This window comes from Dermacentor albipictus, chromosome 5, assembly GCF_038994185.2.
Source record: "Dermacentor albipictus isolate Rhodes 1998 colony chromosome 5, USDA_Dalb.pri_finalv2, whole genome shotgun sequence".
NCBI lineage: Eukaryota > Metazoa > Arthropoda > Arachnida > Ixodida > Ixodidae > Dermacentor > Dermacentor albipictus.
Genome location: NC_091825.1, coordinates 144,520,895 through 144,533,058, shown reverse-complemented (window position 1 = coordinate 144,533,058; position 12,164 = coordinate 144,520,895). Strand labels below are relative to the sequence as shown.

The 12,164-nt window shown below is 47.0% G+C and overlaps 1 protein-coding gene and 1 long non-coding RNA gene across 2 annotated transcripts in view; both read right to left on the bottom strand.

Annotated features, from left to right (window-relative positions):
- Positions 1-2,342, bottom strand: part of LOC135906317 (serine/threonine-protein kinase haspin-like) — a 30,498-nt gene extending 28,156 nt beyond the window's left edge. Inside the window, exon 1 of the mRNA XM_065437659.2 lies at positions 2,091-2,342. The gene's annotated coding sequence lies outside the window, so the exon portion shown is untranslated. The remainder of the gene's footprint in view (positions 1-2,090) is intronic.
- Positions 1-11,917, bottom strand: part of LOC135906322 (uncharacterized) — a 93,759-nt gene extending 81,842 nt beyond the window's left edge. Inside the window, exon 1 of the long non-coding RNA XR_010565695.2 lies at positions 11,718-11,917. This is a non-coding gene — a long non-coding RNA (uncharacterized lncRNA). The remainder of the gene's footprint in view (positions 1-11,717) is intronic.
- Positions 11,918-12,164: the final 247 nt, after the last annotated feature.

Genomic DNA, 12,164 nt, shown 5'->3' with positions numbered 1-12,164 from the left:
GATACATATGTTGGGGTTCTCGAATTTACACAATTAAGGTTATTTGACGAAACCCAGTCTAACAATCGTTTACCACAAGAGTCGGACCGATAACCCCATGATACGTGGTGAGAATTAAAATCACCAGCTATGATTATATCCTTTCTGCATGCTGCAACCGCGGCATCAAGAGAGCCTGTATTGCGGACTCCTGTAGGGAAATAAGCATTGATTATCGAAAATGGGGCACATCCAGGAAGCTAGGATGGACAGTTGGGCGTGTTGGTTGAGCATGATTTCTGAAGTGAAGGCGCTAAAATGACGGAGGACAAAGAAGAAACACACACACACACTGTGTGTGTGTGTTTCTTCTTTGTCCTCCGTCATTTTAGCGCCTTCACTTCAGAAATCCAGGAAGCGTTACATCCAATGCTAGAATCTCACTTTCAGTGGAGAATGACTGGTGACTAATTTTAGCTCTATGACAAATCTTTGTTGAGATGAAAAATGCTAATCCCCCTCTACAAGAAGGACGATCTAGACGAAAACTGCGATAATTCTTTAAATGATAATTCTTTTCTGTGGATAACTAAGTTTCTTGCAGAATAATCAAATCAGGAGAAAGATCTTCAGAGATATAGGAGATCAGCGGCTGCAGCAAAAATGGAACGACAGTTCCACTGCAGCACTTTCAAGCTTCCTATGTTGACGATATTCCGGCAGTGTTAACTGCCGTCTGTAGAATGTTATCCTTTAGGAAATCATCCTTTGATAAGCTCTTATTTTCACTCTTTTTAGATTTTAGCTTGTGGAGGGTAGTAGCTCTCGGGAAGTATGGGGAAGCACGACGTTTATAAGTTCTAGCATCCAAATCCATGTTCTCCATGGAATCTGAACCGGATTCGTGACTCTGAAAACCCTCATGGTCTACATGAGTTGCGGGAGCTTCGGAGGCATCAGTACTGCGAGGCGAGATCTCTGCCGATACGTGTTTCTCTATGTACTCATCGGAGACTGTGACTTCAGAGGCAACACTTGGACGAGCAGTAACATGTAAAAGTTGCGACAACTGAGAGGTGAGAACTTGTCCAACGGTCTCTGAAAGGTTTGCAAATAAAGTGTCAAGGGCTTTTGCCATAGCTTTCTCAACGGCAGCAGCTACAACATCACCAAGAGATGCATCCATGGCTTTTGAGTGACGAGCAGCAGCTGCAGCATAGCCACATGATTTCTCTAATGAGAGTGCACGAGCTTCACGACGCGAACACCGTTCCCGTTCTATAATTTGTAGAATTTCGAGCTCTTGGTCTCTCGCAGGGCATTGCGCACAGTCCGCAGGGTGGGAACCTTCACACAAACAGCATCGTTCGCTCTGAGAGGAACACGTTTTTCCATCGTGGCTTTCTCCGCAAATGCGGCACCGAAGCTCTGATCGACATCCCTTAAAACTGTTGCCGTATCGCCAGCATTGAACGCATTGCAATGGGCGGGGAGAAATTGCTTCCACCCTGTATATTAATGGCCACGCCTTGATCTCTGACGGCCTATTTGTGCCTGCAAAGGTGACAATAACCGACGCTGTGGGGGTTCTTTGATTCTCACAAACGCGTGAACATCGGTAGACGGAGACGGCACCTGCCGGGGAGAACATCTGCAGGACCTCTGAAGCAGACAGGCTCGCGTCGACTCCACGTACTAGACCCTTAACGCAAGCTAGATGAGCAGGAATAAAAGGCCTCACCGGGTGGTTCGCGAACATTTCGCACTTCAGAAGGTCGGACACGCAGGTCTGGTCAGGCGAACAGCAAAGAATGCCCCCTCTGCCAAATTGGCGGACCTCGGTTATGCTTTGTAAATGCGGGGTTGCTTTCCGCAGCTCTTCTCGAATCACCTTGGGATTCTTCACGCGGATGAATCCCCCATTGGTCGGCACTAGGGCCACTGGAACGCTGTTAATGCCACTGCGCAAGAAAGCCCCTATAGGCACGTAATTAGTGGGAAGCGAAGCCGTCCAGAGGAAAGATCTCTGGCCGGGAGAAGAAATAGACATTAGGAACTCTCAATGAGAGGAAAGTTCAAAACAAAACTAAAGAAAATAAACCGCCCGATACTTGACCAGTTCCCCGCAGAGAATAGGACAGGGCCACCGCTCCAGGAACGCTCCGGGACAGGACCGAGGCCAGAGAACCAGAGAATCCGAGGCCAGAGAATCCCCGCAGAGAACAGGACAGTCCGTTCGCCACGTCGAAGCTCACGAGACTCCACGAGCGAGCGACTCCACGAGCTCCACGAGCTCCACGAGAGGCCACCGAACACTTCTTCTTCTACTTCTTCTTCCTTGTGCTGCCGCCTTCTGTTCCAAATCCGCGCAATTTCTGCCCTCTACCAAGTGCGCGTGCTATCGTGGTCCGGGGCGGGTCCATTTCTCTATGGCGGGTCTTTGTCGCATGCTTCACGATTATGCAGTGGCCGACCAACGCAACGCAGCTGTCGTCTTCGACGAATGGCGTTGGACCAAGATGAGCTCGGCGGTCGCCACTCGGACGCTTGCGCACGCTGCCACTGGAAGAGGTGGACGTCACCAATCGGCGATGACGCCTGCCTCTTGGGTCCCTTCTGTCTCTTCTTTTTTTAGAGCGAAGCTGTGTTTATGCGGATCGTGTGTCGTCGGTGTCAGAGTTCGCTAAAGCTATCATCATCAGCAATAGCTCGAGCGTCGTCGTCTTCTTCCTCAGCGCTATACCGCACAAACGCGCTCGTGCCACTGCTCCCGCGTTCGTTGTCGCCTTCTGCAGCTGGCTGCGCTGCCCCTCGTCATTCTAGCGTAGAATTTCAATTCTCTTCTGCGGTCGTAACGGGGAGGCCGCGTTTACGGGCGTATGAGCCATTGTTTAAGGACGTATTAACCATTCGCACTGATTTAACTTTCAAGCAACCTAATGTTGAAGAATCGCAAGTGGCAATACCGGGTGGCGGTTGCTAACCACGCCACCGAGCAAACTCGAGACATCTTTTTTGTTTTCGTGTAATTGTTGTAATACTTTTTGGTTATAGTTGTACATTTCTATCTATTTTTCTTTCTCTGTGCACCAGTACTCAGAACTCATTGCTGTTCCAGGGCATGTTAACTTATTGATTGATTCATTGATTGAGTGCATTGGATTGTTCGAGTATGGGCCGGATCTGCATCACGCTTCGTTGTTCCGTGATAACGTCCTAAGTTCCAACCTTCTTCATCTTTGCACACAATTAAGCGCGTCACTTTTTCTCTAAGATTGTTTCGCCTTCTTTTCCTATTAGTGTTATTTCTGAGACATGGATGTGCATTGAAATTACCTCTTCACAATTTTTCCCACCGTACCGCAACATACTCCATAGTGACCGAGACGTCAGTGGGCTTAAGAAAACAATTGACAGCATACTGATAGCTTTTGACAGTTCACTGAGACGTGCTCAGCGCAAAGTGTGCGTGAGTCGATTTGGCTACACATTAGCCTAGCGCGTTATGAAAAATCGTTAATTGGATCTTTATGCGTACCACAGAATATTTCTCCTGTCTTGTTTTATGTGGTTACCTCTTCTACTTAAAGCCTAATATCTTCCCGTGGGAACCACAGAGTGCTTGCGCGCTCGCCTCCTCGTCCCCTCTCCCTCGGTAAACCCGGGCTTTTACTCGACAAACGGGTTTGGTGGCAGCTCCCCACCGTGAACCAGCTCGAGCCCGCACCTTTTTTGCAGATGTTAGCCTTTCGAGGCGCATAGCCGACTTCAGTGTGCGCTCATGCTGAGCAGGTTTTTATTCACCGTCACAGGGAACATTTTCGAAAACAAAGAAACAACGTCGACCTTTATTCGAACAATACGGCTGTCTTTTCTTGGTGTCCTTTACAGTTGTTGTAGACGACAAATCCGTTTCAGTGTACGTTTGATGCTTACCCTAGCGGCTGCAATAACCTCCTTTGGTCACATTACGAGTACGTCAAGCTAAACCTAGCATGTTACGGCTGGCTCTCACCAGGCGCGGTGGACGCATTGGACGAGTCTGTCGGCCGCATCGTCGAGGCCCTGCACAGACGTTGCATGCTCGGCAACAGCTTCATCGTGTTCATTAGCGACAACGGTGGCATGCTGTGGGGAACGTTCTCGAACACTGGCTCCAACTGCCCGCTGCGAGGCGTCAAGGGCACGCTGTGGGAAGGCGGAATCCGTGTGCCGGCGCTGGTGTGGAGCCCGCTGCTCGGGCCCGGTTCCCGCGTGGTCATGTCCCGACCTGTGCACTTGGTAGTCTGGCTGCCCACTCTGTTCTCGGCTGCCGGCGAGTGTCGACTCCTGAGGGCACCGCTAAAGAGATACGCCGAATCAAATTACACTAGATAACGTTGTTTTTAATCTCTATCTGGATTTAATTGCTCCCTAGAGAAGCGGGGGCACCGCAGTAAACGGTCTGGTAATTAACAGGAAGCTAACATGCTGTTTCGGGTAACGAAGGACTTAAGTTAAAGGAGCATGAACGCTTTGATCACCGTGACACGTGAATTATTAACAAGTTAAGGTGAACGTACATATGAAAGTGTGATATGGAAAATACTGAACAAGCTGTTAGGCCTGAAATAAACGTGGACGCTAGAAGTGTTTGAGAACCTTAACGTCTGCGCAATAACGATTCATCTTGAACATGAGGCCACGTCAGTCACCTATAGGCGCCATCGATGGCCTCGAACAGAACCAGCCCTGTCCAAGGCGAAATCCGAAAGTGCCATGATGAGGCCTCGCAACAAATTCCTGTAAACATTTACTCCGCTTGTGGACTGTCGTTCTACCGAAATGGTAACCACGAACTTGTATCACAAATCGGATGTCACAAGTGCGGGGTCCCTTCGGGGACGCCACACTCCAACAACACGTCCCCGCACCAGGCGGCACGCCCGAATTTGGAAACGAGGAGGCAGCGGTGCAGTCGTCGCGAGCCTGGAAGACTCCGAGGAAGGTGCTCGACCGCGGAGGTGGTTCAGTAGTGCCACCCGGCTATCACGAGGAGGCTGCGGTGTGGTGCCTGCGGCAGGATCCTTTCTGCCTTGCGTCGAACTGCAGGGCGAGGGTCGAGACCTGTTCGACACAGAACATGATCCGTGTGAACTCAACAACCTGGCGTCCAGAAAGCCGTTGGTAAGAGCGGATTACGGAATGCTGAAATGTTGGGAAGGTCGGTTTGTTGAAAGACGAAATTCTGGAGTAAGTATGTCAAAGTCGTTTATTAAGACGGCTCACAACCTTGATTGGGTAGATCAAAGGGGGCTTGGCATCTGTGGCTCCCGATTTGACAAACACGCTTCAACACGAACCTCCTACTCGACTTTACCGACTCTGAGGCTGTGCTGCCCTTGGAATGAAATAGACACTGCGCTTCAACGACGCGCTTTGGCTATTTCTGGAACAGGGAGCTGCTTGGGAACCAACCGTTAAAATGCCAGCGTTTTGGAGTACCTGCAGTGAGTTGAAGGTTACGAAATGTTAGTGTAGGAGTTTGTGCGTACGTGACAGAAGCGCACTGACTACGTCAGTCGAAAATGGGGAGAGCAGCAATCGGTCTTGTCTTGTCGAGGCGATTCCGTGAATACGGACGCAAATGGGTCTGGTTGGGGGCCTGAACGTCAACGAATTCCGCCATAGTGTCAAATTATATAATAGCGACATTTTGAGCCAATCAGAGGGACCGTAGTGTCCCTCAATGCCCATCAATGCTGACTTGATGGCGGAAAACGTCCTACCCTGGGTAAAGTAGTATTAGTGAATGCATGATGAAGCCTTGATGTTCGCCGGCAGGCAGTCCTAGTGTCTGCATTCGGGTGTTTATGAGTTTGAGTGTCCACTTACTGCAAGAGCAGGAAAAGAAAGGAAGCTGACCGAGTATACTATGGACGCTGCCTTGTCGGCGGTTCTTGTATTCACCAGATGATAACCTATCAATTCGCGAACGCAATGACGTTTTAATTTTGTTCTAGTTGCAGCAAGTATACTTCTATATTAGCTCGTGGGCGACACCTGGCTAGCAAGATTGAATGATGCAATCGTTTTGACTCGTACAAGACGCAATGTGTTTTATTCTTCAGTGGTTATATATGGTCATACAATGCAGACTTTTATGTCATATGCATGTTTGAATTTCAGCTAACTGAATAGTTGCGAAGCGTCACTTAAGCGACGTCAAGTAGTCGCAACTTTTCAATAATCTTATTGAATATATGACAATTCAAGGTTACCTTCAAATTCAATCGAATAAGGTATATTTGCCCCTTAAAGAAGGGAATTGCGCTAAAAAAGACACGGACGAGTAAGGACATGGACGGGCTGGATTAGGAAATGATTAGGCAATAAGTATCTAGGTATATATATTTGTGTTCCTTCTGAATAAAATCAGTCGCGAGTTTGCGCCCGTCCATGTCCTTACTCGTCCGTGTCTTTTTTAGCGCAATTCCCTTCTTTAAGTATGTACGACCGACTCGCCCAACAACGTGCTCTCCTGAACAGGGTGATTTTTTATATTTCTTATTTTTTGCTTCCCGCAGGTTTCGACCTCGGCAAGGGTGGTGCGTGGCGCAAAAGATGACCATAGATTACTTGCATTGAGGCGCTGCATTCCATGCTATGCCTCTGTCTGTTCTTTGGGGTGGTTCAGATTAAAGCCTAATGTCTAAGTTGGAGGCGGGCTGTCTTGAGTTGAAATTTTTCCTACGGCGATGTAATCTTTTGTTGAAGGACAAACATGCACTGACACACCATGAAGGTAGATACTTAGGCTTCATATTTGCGGTACCTCTACGCTGAAACCACGAGCGATTCTCTATACCAAGGTGTGGTTGTGAACAAATAAACGTAACAGGCGATGTCATGCTCTCCCACAATTTCCTAAACGTTTAATACAGAGTTCTGAAGTGAAGTGAAGTGAAGTTCTTTGTCCTCCGTCATTTTAGCGCCTTCACTTCAGAAATCATGCTTAACCAACACGCCCAACTATCCATCCTAACGTCGTTTAATACAGAGGGTTGGGGCAGAGGCTATGCGATGAGAAAAATAAGAAAAACAACAGGAAACGTATTGGTCCAATAACTCGAATGGAAGTCGTGTCTATTATTTGGAGCCTCGATAAGCTTCCTATGACCGAAAGAGGAAGAAGGGCGGGAACCAGGCGACGACGCCGTAGGTTATAGGGGGGGGGGGGGGGCGTCACTTGTCCCCTAACGGGGGACTTGTCCCCTGATAAGAAACTTATGCTCACTTGTCCCTTTATCTCCGTAAGGATAAGGCCGCATATGGCTTCCAGGACACACGACAGTGTGTCTTGACAGTGTGCCAGTGAGGAACGCGGCAGCGTGAATGCTCGTGTACCTGTGAACTCAAAGCACACCGTCGAGAGCCACAGCATGCCTGGCCGCCTTTACAGCAGTGTGACGTTTCCAGTGGGTGGACAGTGGGGGGCTAGTTTCGGTATAGGCACAAAAAAAATAATAAGCGTCGCCATGACACTGATAGCCAAAGAAGATTCATGAACTCTTGCATATGTCGCTCTGTCTTTTCAACCTACATAGCAATAAACTAAAGTGCATAATTATATGTAGAAATAAAATGTGCTTTTAGCTATTTTCTTTTTCAGCGTCACATGTATTCGTTTACTCGGTTATTAGTTGCGCCAATGGGCGGCGCTCTCGCTGTTATCGCTTCGGCTTCGGCTATGGCTTCGGCTGCCAGTCTATGCTTCTGCTCCTGCCGCTGTGTTTGCACGTGCACGTTTTTTTTCTTTTTTTCATGTGCTCCGCACATAACAACTTGATTGCTGTGCCCCTGAACGTTCCGGCAATGTCGGAAAAGCTGAGGAATTGGCACAAAAGCGTGCTGCGCCGCTGTGTGATGCGGCGTCTCTGGGAGGAACAGCAGGTTGAAACTTTTCCGTTTTCCAGCGGTCGAGAGGTAAGCGCACTTTTTCTGCAGTCGTTATGAAGGCAAAAGCGCTATCCTTATCAAAACAGCTATATGACGAAACAAAAAAACCTTCCGTGGTTGTTTTCAAGTGATTATCTTTTTTGGCTTGGCGCAGCCCATTTTTTATGCGCTGTTGTATGAAAGTGAAGGCTACTTGTAGACAATTGCACATGGGCCGACTGATGATAACCGACGCGAAGATGGAAATTCCGCTTTGGTGCACGTTAGCGGTTGCTCTTCCTTTTTTCCACGAGTAGAAAACTTGAAAGTTTTATTTGCCGAATGTATTTGAATGCTCGGTGCACAAACTCAGGTGACGAGTGCTTTGTTGTGGCATATGCCGCAACAAAGCAAAGGGGGTAATATCAATTCAAAAGGGGTAATATTACCCCCTTTGAATGTTCAGGAATTCGGCAGAAGCCAAAAGAAATCAATCACGTAGCAGTCACCGCTTGCCTATTGAAACACAAGTACGAGTTACCTGCGCGACGACCGAGGTGGGCTTCACTTTTCAGCCTGTGCCTAGAAGTACAGAATTTTTTCGTCGCTTCTTCGTGCTCTCAGCTTTGGTTTCGCCTTTAGGGTGTTCTTTAAACAAGACTACGCGTATTTTGACCAGTTTTAAAATGTGTCATATGGCGAAATTACGCTAAATGTGGAGTCCTGGCGGGGCTGACATAGAGCAGCTGTAGTAGAACGGCTGCGATCTCTGCTCGGACCAGTTCACAGAAAGCGACTACGCCGACCCTGTCTGTTGTGGTCGGCTGTGCCGACTGTTAAACTGGAAGAGTGGCCCCTGATCGATGAAGGTAAGGAAAAGCTATTAGTGGTTGCGAATCTGTGCTTTTGTAGTTCATTATTTACGCACAGAAACCACGTGATAGGGCACAGCGCAAGTGTCATAAGCACGGCGAGCGCTGTCTTTTCCACGTCGTCTGCTACGGCGCCCGGAGCCACGTGACGTTACGCAGCGAAATTCGCTCCGCGGGCGCCAAGGAACTGCGTGCTTATCAGTTTATCGCTTGCTCGTCTGCGGTGCGCGATGTACCCGATTATGGGCTCTATGCTAAGGCGCCGAAGAGTTTTCGCTGGTAATGAGCGAATTCACGTTCGTGAAAAGTCGCGCAGCGCATGGAGCCACAGCATGCGATACGTGCGATACGGCGAAGCCAGTATCGCCAGTGCCGCGCCCTGCCGTCTTCTCCCTAAAAGTCTCGTTTGTCGCTTTAGAGCAGAAATTCTTCCGGTGCGAAAATTACAGTGCTCACTCGCCCAGCAGCTTTAAACTATCGGAAATTATTTTTCCTCTTACGGGTATTTTTCAGAAAAATGAAGCGAAAGTAGGTAAAACGCTCAATAACCTGATGCTTAACAAGATCATTCAAAAACTTTCATCGATCGTAAAAACCAGCTCTAACAATCTGATTCCTAGTATTCTCGGCCAGCTATTATTGAGAAACCAGCAATATTGAACATGTTGCATTATTATATAGCAGCACTAAAACTTGGAACTTTGCTTATTAAAACTTGGAGGCATATTTGCACTAAAAATCCAACAACCAAATATAAATAGAACTTACCTGCGTGGATTGAAAGTACTATATTACGGACATAGTTCTGTTTTTTTTTTGACAACTGCGCTACAAATTTGATAATGAACGGGCTCTTTATGTCACGTTTTCATAAATGTGAAGCGATGTTATATGGCACGCTTTCGTCGCCAATGGCATTCGTTTCACAATGAAACCTTACACTGAAGCATCAACAGTACACTGCGCTTGTCCTATGGTCCCGTGTGTAGTGTTACTTTACCTTACGTGCAACATCGCCGAAAATTTGCCAACTAGCCCAACAAGATGTTGTATTGATGTATCTTTCTTTAGAGGTTTTAAACTACCGCAGGCAGGCCGAAAGCAGAAAATATACCCAACAGAAACCGCAGGCGCCATCGGCCGACTGAGGAATGACACACAAAGGTGCTGCAAGTCATCGAAATTAGAGCATTCGAAAGATTAGCACGGGGGAAGCACTATAGCAGTTGACTGATCATGTGAGCCTAGAGTTCTGCCAACTCTTGCGGAGCCAGGTGGCACTCCATTATCGCACAGGAAGGGAAGGACATGGTGCTGGTCGCGCAGTTGTTCGGTGTACCACTGTACTGAAATGTAAGCTAAACGGCAGTCTACTACAAGAAATACAATGTATTTCGCTCTAATAGGTGTCGCACAGATCTGCTGAAGTAATTCTGCTGCGCGTGGATTATGCTGCACATAATCTACATCAACCTGAATCTCAAAAAAGAACGGCATGAGAGAAAACCCGCTGCAAAAGTAAAGCCCCAGAAGCTGGAAGATTAAGAAAGAAATGTCTTACTGATATTTTATTCTTTTTGCAACTTCGATAACTATTAGGACGGTCTCCGGATAAGCCTATCTTTAGAAAATGTTTCCGCATATATCAATATTTGCATAAGGATCGTGCAAGGTATGTTTTCATCAGGCAGTCATTGCTTCCACACTTGCACCCTCCTTTTCAAAGATTATTTACTACGTGGCTAGCATTCATGGATCTTGGGATGCTAGAATCTTCTCGAGCTTAATTCAGTAAATTTGTGCAGGTACTAATGTTGCTCAGCGCTCTGGACTTCAGTGGTTCCATTGACATAGTAAATGTGGGAAGGGGGAGGGCGTCTCCTTGCGGCAAACTCACATATAATCTTAATACGCAAAGAAAGCACGCTGTGCCAGAAACGAGTGTTCTACAAAAGTTGAAATGCTCTCGCCTCTTTATCGTGTCGACACCGAAATTCTCATGAAGGGTGACCTCCAGCCAATGATGAAACTCGTAACATAGCTCTAGCACTGTCATATGCTTCAAGCAAGTCGCACAAGAGTGAGCCTATAGGCTGTGTTGAAAAAAGTGCGGTACGTACATTCAGCGTATTAGAGGAACGTCTTGAAGACCATTCGAAAGTGAGTTGTACTGAGCAGGTTGCCCTGATGCACTGAGTGCAACCTACTTGCGTTGCTTTTATAAAATGTTTCTTCATCTCCCGAAGCTACGCATTCTATAATATCTTTGGGCATCACTCTGTCATTGGCCAACTTGTACTGACGATCAACCGCCGATTGACATATGCGTCTCCTGCAGTAAGTGATCTTCAACAGGAACAACAAAAAAACTTCACGCTATTTGTTGTTATAGACTTTCATTTGTGCCATTTATGCCTAGATGATGATAGAACAAACGAAGTGCATTGCAAATTTTAAGAAACATCTGCAGTATGCTCGAGAGGAATTTCTTAATGATACCTTGTTCACAATGTTACAGATCTGAATGAAGCTCTAGTGGTCTTACATGTTGTATTGTGAAACAAAACCACATATGAAGAAAGACTACAGACATTTTAAGTACATTTTGTTGGATATTTATCGGCACATTAGCACTAGGAGAGCTACGCAGAAAATTGACTAGGTATAGAATGTTGTTTGGACTAGGAAGTAACCCGTTGTATGGAATGAAAAAAAGAAGTTTTTGTTACTGGCATGAGAAAAACATGCATCTGCTGCTCTTGATTATCTTTTTACAATTCACATATAACTGTTGCGACACAAATTGGTAGAGTTGTGTTGTGCGCAGCAAACAAACATGGGGCCAAATAGTAGGGCGGCGTAGTGCACGTGGTGGGTAACAGACGACTCTATATTGCCTGAAACCTAATGTTTTCTTTTTTGTTCTTGCGCATACTTAATTCGCTTTACCTGATGTATGGCTTCCACGACTGTACCCGCATCGTTAGCTCTCCCTTCGGCGAGGTACTAGGTGCAATGACCAAGCAGCAGGCTGGTGAGGTTCACGACAATGCGGGAGACAAGCTTGAGCAGGAGCAAGAATGCAGCGCCGGCAATCGCCAGAGCGAAGAGCATGGCTGTAAAGTTACTGGTCTGTGCAGGCGCTGGGAGGACATGATGATGATGATGATGATGATGATGATGATGATGAAGCCTGAACTAATGGGACAAACCCACTATGGGGGATAGGCCTCGAATCGGATAATAATATGATTGAAAAATAAAATACATCAGTTAATGATTAAATACGTAACAGGCGGAGTTCATTGACAACTTCTTGTTCCTTCTACTGCCGACTTCGTTTCCAAATCGGTGCAACTTCTGCCCATTCCGAAGTGCCTGTATTCTCGTGCTTTG